The sequence below is a fragment of the Piliocolobus tephrosceles genome, chromosome 19, assembly GCF_002776525.5.
Source record: "Piliocolobus tephrosceles isolate RC106 chromosome 19, ASM277652v3, whole genome shotgun sequence".
In the NCBI taxonomy this organism is placed as follows: Eukaryota; Metazoa; Chordata; class Mammalia; order Primates; family Cercopithecidae; genus Piliocolobus; species Piliocolobus tephrosceles.
In genome coordinates this window covers 22,770,048-22,779,997 of record NC_045452.1, presented here as the reverse complement: position 1 = coordinate 22,779,997, position 9,950 = coordinate 22,770,048, and positions in this window count along the sequence as shown.

Sequence of the window (9,950 nt, the reverse complement as noted above, 5' to 3'; positions counted from 1 at the left end):
CGGTCTCCCAAAGTGCTGGGATTACAGGCGTGAGCCACCGCGCCTGGCCACATTTCTGTTTTTAAACCACCTAGTGTGTGGTCCTTTGTTATATCACCCCTAGAAAACTAATATGGTAAATTAAAACAACGTTGAGATCACTTTCATTTTTTTCCATCAGTTGGCAAAAACATGAAAAATATTATTATATCCAGTGCTGGCAAAGATGTGAGAAAACTCTCCCTGCAATTCTGATGGGAGTTGGATTTAGCGACACCCCTTGGGTGGCAATTTGGCAGGACACCATCAGATAAAAATGAAAAGGCTCTTGTCCTACAACTTGGCAATTCCAGCTCTTTCTGTCTAACCTGGGGAAATACTTGCACATGTTCACAAAAGAGTTGCGTATTAGAATGTTCTTTGAGGCATGTTTGTAACAGCAGAAAACCTGACAAATCTATGACATCCACGGACAGGAAATGGCTCATGAACTGGTCTCTCTCCTCAGGGGGGTTCATGATGAAGTTGCTGAAGCTTAAGCTGCAGGCGTCTCACTTGCACCACCCCCTTCCAAGGCCCAAGGAGGGGCTTTAGCAATTTCTATGTGCAATGTTGTATTATTTCTTAAAGAGGCTCCCCCTGAATGCATAAGCTCCAGGCTCCATAACATTTGAGCCTGCTCCTGTCATACTCTATAATGGATGATGGCAATTAACAAAGAAATAGGGCCAGTGGGCCAGACATGGTGGCTCACCCCCGTAATCTCAGCACTTTGGGAGGTCGAGGTGGGCGGATCATTTGAGGTCAGGAGTTGGAGACCAGCTTGGCCAACATAGTGAAATAGCATCTCTACTAAAAACACAAAATTTAGCCTGGCATGGTGGTGCTTGCTTGTAATCCCAGCTACTCGGGAGGCTGAGGCAGGAGAATCGCTTGAACCCAGGTGGCAGAGGTTGCAGCGAGCCAAGATCACGCCATTGCACTCCAGCCTGTGTGACAGAGTAAGACTCCATCTTAAAAAAGAAAAAAAAAAAAAAAAGACAGAAAGAAAGAAAGAAAGAAATCAGGCCAGTGGCTAGACAACAGAGGGCTTCACTGAGCAGAGCCTCTGAGTTCTTGGAGAGGGTTGGAAGTGACAAGTTGAGAAACGGAGCAGGCATCACCTCCTGCCACCCACCCTGGGGAGCTGGCGTGGGCATGTGACACAGACTGGGTCAATCTGAGAGGCTCCTATGTAGAAGGTGGGATTAGGGGCCAGTGGTGGGCAGTGAGTATCCCAGGGGCCACCTGCTTGCAGGCCATGATGATTGTCCAGGAGTGGTGGTGTCGGCCCACAGTCCCTGTGGTTTGGTCTCAGCTGCCTTTTGTCCCTCTTGGTCTGGCCTTTTTTTTTTTTTAAGTTTCTTCTCTAGCCTTCCTGCCATTTGTTCATTTTGCTTGTTTGTTTTTGAGAGAGGATCATGCTCTGTCACCTAGGCTGGAGTGCAGTGACATGATCATGGCTCATTGCAACCTTGACCCCCCCGGGCTCAGGTGATCCTCCCACCTCAATCTCCCAAGTAGCTGGAACTACAGGCATGTGCCACCACACCTGGCTAATCTTTGCATTTTTTGTAGAGATGGGGTTTCACCAGGCTGGTCTCGAACACCTGAGCTGAAGCAATCCTCCTACCTTGGCCTCCCAAAGAGATGGGATCACAAGTGTGTAATCCCTCCCTCGCCTGGCACTTCCTGCCATTTGCTGAGCTTTCTGATGGTCTCCTAATAAATCCCCTTGCTGCACAAGCTAGCCAGTTGGTCTCTTCTGTTTGCCACCAGGAACCTGACTGGTACCAGTAGCTCACCCCAGTTCCCAGAAATATTTAAGGGAATACATAGAATTCTTTTCAGTCTAATGCTTTTCTCCCGCAAATTTTTCTGAAATCTTTGATGTCTACTATGACTCATCTCCACTAGAATTTCATAAAAGGTTGTATTTAATCTGACACGAGAGGTATAGGTTTATTTATTCTGGCTTTGGCGTACAGCTCGACCATGGTGCCCTGCCACTCAGGAACCCAGAGCCCTGGAAAGCCTGAGGTTCCCTGGGCAGATCCCTTTCTATCGGGAGATGACCCCCGCACACCCCAAATAGGAAGATTTCTTTCTTTCTTTCTTTTTTTTAAGATGGAGTCTTGCTCTGTCGCCCAGGCTAGAGTGCAGTGGTGTGATCTCGGCTCACTGCAACATCCACCTCCCATGTTAAAGCAATTCTCCTGCCTCAGCCTCCCGTGTAGCTGGGACTACAGGTGCCGGCCACCATGCACGGCTAATTTTTGTATTTTTAGTAGAGACGGGGTTTCACCATGTTGGTCAGTCTGGTCTCGAACTCTGGACCTCAGGTGATCCACCCGCCTCGGCCCCCCAAAGTGCTGGGATTACAGGCGTGAGCCACCGCACCCAGCTCCAAATAAGAAGATTTTCATAACACTTAACGCTTGGAGAGTTTGTTCCCTGCATAAGAGGTAAAGTCATTCAGTGGAAAGAACATGAGATTTGGAGTCAGGAGACTGCTCCCAGGTCCAAATCTGCCTCCGGGCATAGTCTCTCCCACACTCTGAGCCCCGTACTCCCATTTGTAAAGGGGGTAACAGTACTTACTACAGATCAGCCATCCAGGAGACCCTGGGCGCTGCCACTCCACAGCCCCGACTAGAGAAGGTGTCAGAAATTCTTTTTCTTTTTTTTTTTTTGAGACAGCGTTTCGCTCTGTCACCCAGGCTGGAGTGCAATGGCACAATCTTGGCTCACTGCAACTTCCGTCTCCCAGGTTCAAGCGATTCTCCTGCCCCAGCCTCTTGAGTAGCTGGGACTACAGGGGCCTATCACCACACCCAGCTAATTTTTGTATTTTCAGTAGAGACGGGGTTTCACCATGTTGGCCAGGCTGGTCTCAAACTCCTGACCTCAAATGATCCACCCGCCTTGGCCTCCCAAAGTGCTGGGATTACAGGCGTGAGCCACTGCTCCCGGCCCAGATTGTTTTTATGAACAAGTTGTTATGCTCTATTCCTCGGACTTCAGACACGGGGACTAGAAGAGGATCAGGTGACTGTGGCAAGGGCAGTCATCTCTGGAGGTCAGTGCCCTGTGAGCTGGGCTAGCGTGAACAGTCCTGCCCGATCACCTGTTTCTCGTGGACACATCAAATGCAAGACTTACGCGGAGATTTGTGCAGCAGAGACACAGAAAACCAGAGATCCACAGAGATGACAGCTAAAAGTAGAAGTTGAGGCAGTAGAAGCTTTAAGCACGCAGGAGGGCGCAGGAGTAAGGCGGCAGAGAGGCCGTGGTGGTTGCTGGAGCTGTTGGTCCCCCGCGCTGTATCCCCTTGGGCCGTCTTAGTCCACTGCAGGTGTAGGCGGTGGTTCCCTGCACACACAAAGCTTCACTTCAGTACCCCCATCTCTCTGCTTCTTAGCCCGAGGGTTTTTTTCTGGAGCAGTGAACACTTGTTCAGCCTTTTGTGCAGGGGAATCCAGAAGGGCCAGGGATTTAAAACCTCCAGGGCCTGGCTCAGGACCCGGCTTCCCATCCCTGGGTGCGCAGTGCTGCAGTGTGCTCTGCACGACCCCTCAGCGGCCCGGAGCGGAACTGAGCCCGGTTGCCCACAGAGATGACCCGCTCAGTGCCTTTCCTCACTCCCCTGTCTCATATTCCCTCTCCCGCGCTGTGCTTCCTGGAATCAACTCCAAAATAAGCTACCAAGTTCTCATCTCAGGCTCTTCTTTAGGGGAATCTAAATTTAGACAGTGGCACTAGAAGAAAAGAGAAACAGCAACAAAAATCTGCTGTGGGTGCTGAGAAGCAGCGGACACTTTTGCAGAGACAACCAGACGGAGGCCTGTGGCCTACTGAGCGACATTCCGGTCTCCCAGGCCAGACTGTGCAGACAGGGAGCATTTCCTGTGAGCCTGCTGTGCTACCAGTGTGCCTGAGGGAACCTGAGGAAGACTGGTCCGGGCGTGGTGGCTCACACCTGTAATCTCAGCACTTTGGGGTGGGCGGATCACCTGAGGTCAGGAGTTCAAGACCAGCCTGACCAACATGGTGAAACCCTGTCTCTACTAAAAATACAAAATTAGCCGGGCGTGGTGGCATGCGCCTGTAATCCCAGCTACTTGGGAGGCTGAGGCAGGAGAATCGCCTGAACCCGGGAGACGAAGGTTGCACTGAGCCGAGATTGCACCGTTGTACTCCAGCCTGGAAAACAAGAGCAAAACTCCATCTCAAAAAAAAAAAAAAAAAAAAAAAGCCAGGATTGGTGGCACGTGTCTGCAGTCCCAGCTACTTAGGAGGAAGAGGCAGAAGAATTGCTTCAACCCGGGAGGCGGAGGTTGCGGTGAGTGGAAATCGCGCCTCTGCACTCCAGCATGGGGGATAGAGGGAGACTGTCCCCAAAACAACAACAACAACAACAACAACAACAACAACAACAACAACAACAGGCCGGGCATGGTGGCTCCAGCCTGTAATCCCAGCACTTTGGGAGGCCGAGACGGGCGGATCACGAGGTCAGGAGATCGAGACCATCCTGGCTAACACAGTGAAACCCCGTCTCTACTAAAAAAAATACAAAAAATTAGCTGGGCAACGTGGCAGGCGCCTGTAGTCCCAGCTACTTGGGAGGCTGAGGCAGGAGAATGGCGTAAACCCGGGAGGCGGAGCTTGCAGTGAGCTGAGATCCGGCCACTGCACTCCAGCCTGGGCGACAGAGTGAGACTCCGTCTCAAAACAAACAAACAAACAAACAAAACAAAACAAAACAACAACAACAACAACAAAAGTAAGAAGTAGGTCAGGCATGGTGGCTCATGCCTATAATCCCAGTAATTTGGGAGGTCAGGAATTCAAGACCATCCTTACCAACATGGCAAAACCTCATCTGTACTAAAAATACAATAATTAGCCAGGCGTGGTGGCACGGGCCTGTAGCCCCAGCTATTCAGGAGGCTGAGGCAGGAGAATCGCTTGAACCTGGGAGGCGAAGGTTGCAATGAGCCAAGATAATGCCACTGCACTCCAGCCTGGGGTGGCAGAGTGAGACTCCATCTCAAAAAAAAAAAAAAAAAAAAAAAAGATGGAAGACCCACATCTAAGAACTAAAACCACAAAAACTCTCTTAGAAGAAAATATAGGGACAAATATTCATGATGTTGGACTTGACAACAATTTCTTAAATGTGACACCAAAAGAAAAAACGAACAGATTGCAATCCATCAAAATTAAAAACTTTTGTGTATCAAAGGATATTATGGGTTTTATTATTGTTGTTGTTTGTTTGTTTGAGACGGAGTTTCCCTCTGTTGCCCAGGCTGGAGTGCAGTGATGTGATCTTGGCTCACTGTAGCCTTCACCTCCCAGGCTCAAGCAAGCTATCCTCCCACCTCAGCCTCCTGAGTAGCTGGGACTACAGGCATGCGGCACCATGCCTGGCTAATTTTTGAATTTTTTTGTAGAGACAGGGTTTCACCATCTTGCTCAGGCTGGCCTCAAACTGCTGGGCTCAAGCGAACCTCCTGTCTTGGCCTCCTAAAGTGTTGGGATTACAAGTGTAAGCCACCACGCCCAGCTGGGACACTATTAAGAGAGTGAAAAGGGAACCCATAGAATGGAAGCAAATTTTTGCAAATCATATATCTGGTAACAATTTAATATCCACATTATATAAAAAGTTCCAACAACTCACCACCACCAAAAAAACCTCCAAAAAATAACCCCTCCAAGAAAAACCCAATTAAAAAATGGCAAAGGGGCCAGGCATGGTGGCTCATGCCTGTAATTCCAGCACTTTGGGAGGCTGAGCTGGGCAGATCACTTGAGGTCAGGAGTTCGAGACCAGCCTGGCCAACATGGTGAACCTAGTCTCTACTAAAATTACAAAATTTAGCCAGGTGTGGTGGCAGACACCTGTAATCCTCCTAGCTACTTGGGAGGCTGAAGTAGGACAATCGCTTGAACCTGGGAGGCAGAGGTGGCAGTGAGCCCAGATCTCACCACTGCACTCCAGCTTGAGCAACAGAATAAGACTCTGTGTTGGTCAGGTACAGTGGCTCATGCCGGTAATTCCAGCACTTTGGGAGACCAAGTGGGCGAATCACAACGTCAAGAGATGGAGACCATCTTGGCCAACATGGTGAAACCCCGTCTCTACTAAAAATACAAAAATTACCTGGGTGTGGTGGCGGGCGCCTGTAGTCCCAGCTACTCAGAAGGCTGAAGCAGGAGAATCGCTTGAGCCCTGGAGGCGGAGCTTGCAGTGAGCCGAGATCGCGCCACTGCACTCCAGCCTGGCGACAGACTGAGACTCCGACTCAAAAAAAAAAAAAAGACTGTCCCAAAAAACAAAACAAAAACCAAAAATGGCTAAGAAAGAAGCCATGAAAAGATGCTTAACAGCATCAAAACCACAACTAGTTCTTATTCCCCAGGATTTATTATCAAAATTCGTAAAATGACAAGTGTTGGCAAGGATGTCGCTGTGGACTGAATTGTACCCCTCCCTGCAAATTCATATGTTGAAGCCCTAGCTCCTGGTATGACTGTATTTGGAGATAACGTGTTTTGAAGATAATTAAGGTTAACTGAGGTATAAAGTTGGGGACCTAATCCAATAGGTCTGGTGTCTTAGAAGAAGAGAAAGAAGAGAAAGAAGAGATAGAAGAGACCGGGCTTCCCATCCCTGGGTGGGCAGTGCTGTGGTGTGCTCTGCACGACCCCTCAGCGGGCCCAGAGCGGGACTGAGCCCGGTTGCCCACAGAGATGACCCGCTCAGTGCCTTTCCACACTTCCCTGTCTCACATTCCCTCTCCCGCGCTGTGCTTCCTGGAATCAACTCCAAAATAAGCTACCAAGTTCTCATCTCAGGCCCTTCTTTAGGGGAATCTAAATTTAGACAGTGGCACTAGAAGAAAAGAGAAGCAGCAACAAAAATCTGCTATGGGTGCTGAGAAGCAGTGGACACTTCTGCAGGGACAACCAGATGAGCCCTGGGCTATCACCCAGAGCTCTCTCTCTCTCTCCAAAGGCCATGTGAGGATGCAGCAGGAAGGCAGCCGTCTACAAGCCAGGAAGAGAGCCCTCATCAGAAACTGAATTTACTGGCACTTTGATCTTGAACTTCCAGCCTCCAGAACAGAATAGAAAATAACTTTCTGTTGTTGAAACTTCCCAGTCTATGGTATTTTGTTAGAACAGCCTTAGTAGACAAAATTTGGAAAAATTGAAGTGCATTGCTGGTGGAAATGTAAAGTAGTATACCTGTGGAAAAATTTGGCAATTACTAAAAAAGCTAAACATAGAATTTACTGTATGACCCCACAATTCTACTTCTTGATATATACCCAAAATAACTGAAAGCAGGGTCTTCTAGAGACATTTGTACACATTGTGTTTATTGCGACATTATTTGTAACAGCCAAAAGGTAAAAAAAAAAAAAAAAAAAAAAAAAAAAACCAAGCAGTCAGATGCGGTGGCTCATGTCTATAATCCCAGCAATTTGGGAGGTCGAGGCAGGCAGATCACCTGAGGTCAGGAGTTCAAGACCAGCCTAGCCAACATGAGAAATCCCATCTGTACTAAAAAATACAAAAATTAACCAGGCGCAGTGGCTCATGCCTGTAATCCCAGCACTTTGGGACGTGGAGGTGGGTGGATCACGAGGTCAGGAGATCGAGACCATCCTGGCTAACACAGTGAAACCTCGTCTCTACTAAAAATACAAAAAAAATTAGCCAGGTGTGGTGGCGTGCGCCTGTTGTCCCAGCTTCTGGGGAGACTGAGGCAGGAGAATGGCATCAACCCAGGAGGCGGAGCTTGCAGTGAGCTGAGATTGTGCCACTGCACTCCAACCTGGGTGACAAAGCAAGACTCCATCCCAAAAAAATAAAAATAAAAAAATAAGGCCGGGCATGATGGCTCACGCCTGTAACCCCAGCACTTTGGGAGGCTGAGATGGGTAGATAACCTGAGGTCAGGAGTTCGAAACCAGACTGACCAGCATGATGAAACTCCATCTCTACTAAAAAGACAAATATTAGCTGGGCATCGTGGTGCATACCTGCAATGCCAGCTACTAGGGAGACTGAGGCAGGAGAATTGCTTGAACCTGGGAGGTGGAGGTTACAGTGAGCTGAGATCACTGCACTCCAGCCTGGGCAACAGAGCGAGACTCTGTCTCAAATAAGTAAATGTATATATTGCGTAAAAAATAAAAAGCTTGTCTACTCTGAATCATGAATGATGATACTGCGGGGTGGGCAGCCCACTGCAAAGGGTAGGGTGAGGTAAAACCACCATCACCAAAGACCAAGAGAGGGTAAGCAAATCCTCTGGGTGGGTAAGGGGACAGGGCTTGGTATCAACCGTGGGCCAAGGATGAGGACGCTAGCCTTGGAGTCAGGCAGACCCTGATTCAAATTCTGTCCCTACCATTTCCTATGGCGGGAACTTAAACGAGTCACTTAGCTCTCTGGGTATCGGTTTCCTGATGTGCAGCATCGGGACATTAACAGAACTAATTTCACAGGCTCTATTTTTGCTGTTTTTTGAGATGGAGTCTTGCTCTGTTGCCCAGGCCAGAGTGCAATGGTGCCATATCGGCTCACTGCAACCTCCACCTCCTGGGTTCAAGCGCTTCTGCTGCCTCAGCCTCCTGAGTAGCTGGGATTACAGGTGTGCACCACCACACCTGGCTAATATTTGTATTTTTAGTAGAGATGGGGTTTCACCATGTTGGCCAGGCTGGTCTCAACTTCCTGACCTCCAGGGATCCATCCCCCTCGGCCTCCCAAAGTGCTGGGATTACAGGTGTGAACCACGGCACCTGGCCCACAGGCTCTATTTTTGTGATGAATAAGTGGATGGTGCAGTTTCCCCTTGTGCCTGGCACATCATTGAAAGTCAATGAATAGGCCAGGCACGGTGGCACACACCTGTAATCCTGGCACTTTGGGAGGCCGAGGCAGGTGGCTCACCTGAGGTCAGAAGTTCGAGACCAGCCTGACCAACATAACAAAATGCTGTCTCTACTAAAAATACAAAAATCAGCCAGGCATAGTTGCACATGCCTGTAATCCCAGCTGCTAGGGAGGCTGAGGCAGGAGAATCGCTTGAACCTGGGAGGCGGAGGTTGCAGTGAGCCGAGATCGTGCCACTGCACTTCAGCCTCCTGGGCTGCCTCCTGAGACAGAGCCAGACTCTGCCTCAACAACAACAATAACAACAACAACAACAACAACAACAACAACAACAACAGAAACTTCTTACCCAGCCCAACATGTCTCCAGGTGAACTGGCCCCAGCCTTCCTCTGTAAAAATGATGCTCCCTCCTGTGTTCACAGAGCTCCAATCACACTGGAGCAAGTCATCATCTGCCCCGGGGACTTGATCTTGAACTCCCCACCTATCTCCGATGACTGGCTTCATCAAGTCTCAGAACTTGCGTATCATGTCCTCAAAGAGGACTTCCCTGCCACTCTGTTAGAAATGGCCAACAAGTTTTACTCTATGACACCTCAACCCACTTCACTGTCTACATGACACTTAGCACTATCTAAAACACTAGTCACATATGTGGTTACTTCTTTACAGCCTGTCTACCCTCCTGGTTCTGAGGCTCCAGCAGAGTGAAAGCCTTGTCTATCCCGTTCACCTGTGAATCTCCAGCACTCAACACGGTGCCCCAATGAATACCGGCTGAATAAACGAATGAAGGAATGAACAAATGAGCGGCCCTGACTTTGACTTCATTCGTGTCTGCCTAGCCAATTATCTGGTCAGGATCTGGCGGTCCACTAGGAGACAGTATTGAACTGATGGTATAGATGTAAGTATTTGTCCTGACCCCTGTAACAGTTATGGTTCACTTTGAAATAATTTGTGTTTTATATATATCTATATATATCTATATCTATCTATCTATCTATCTAT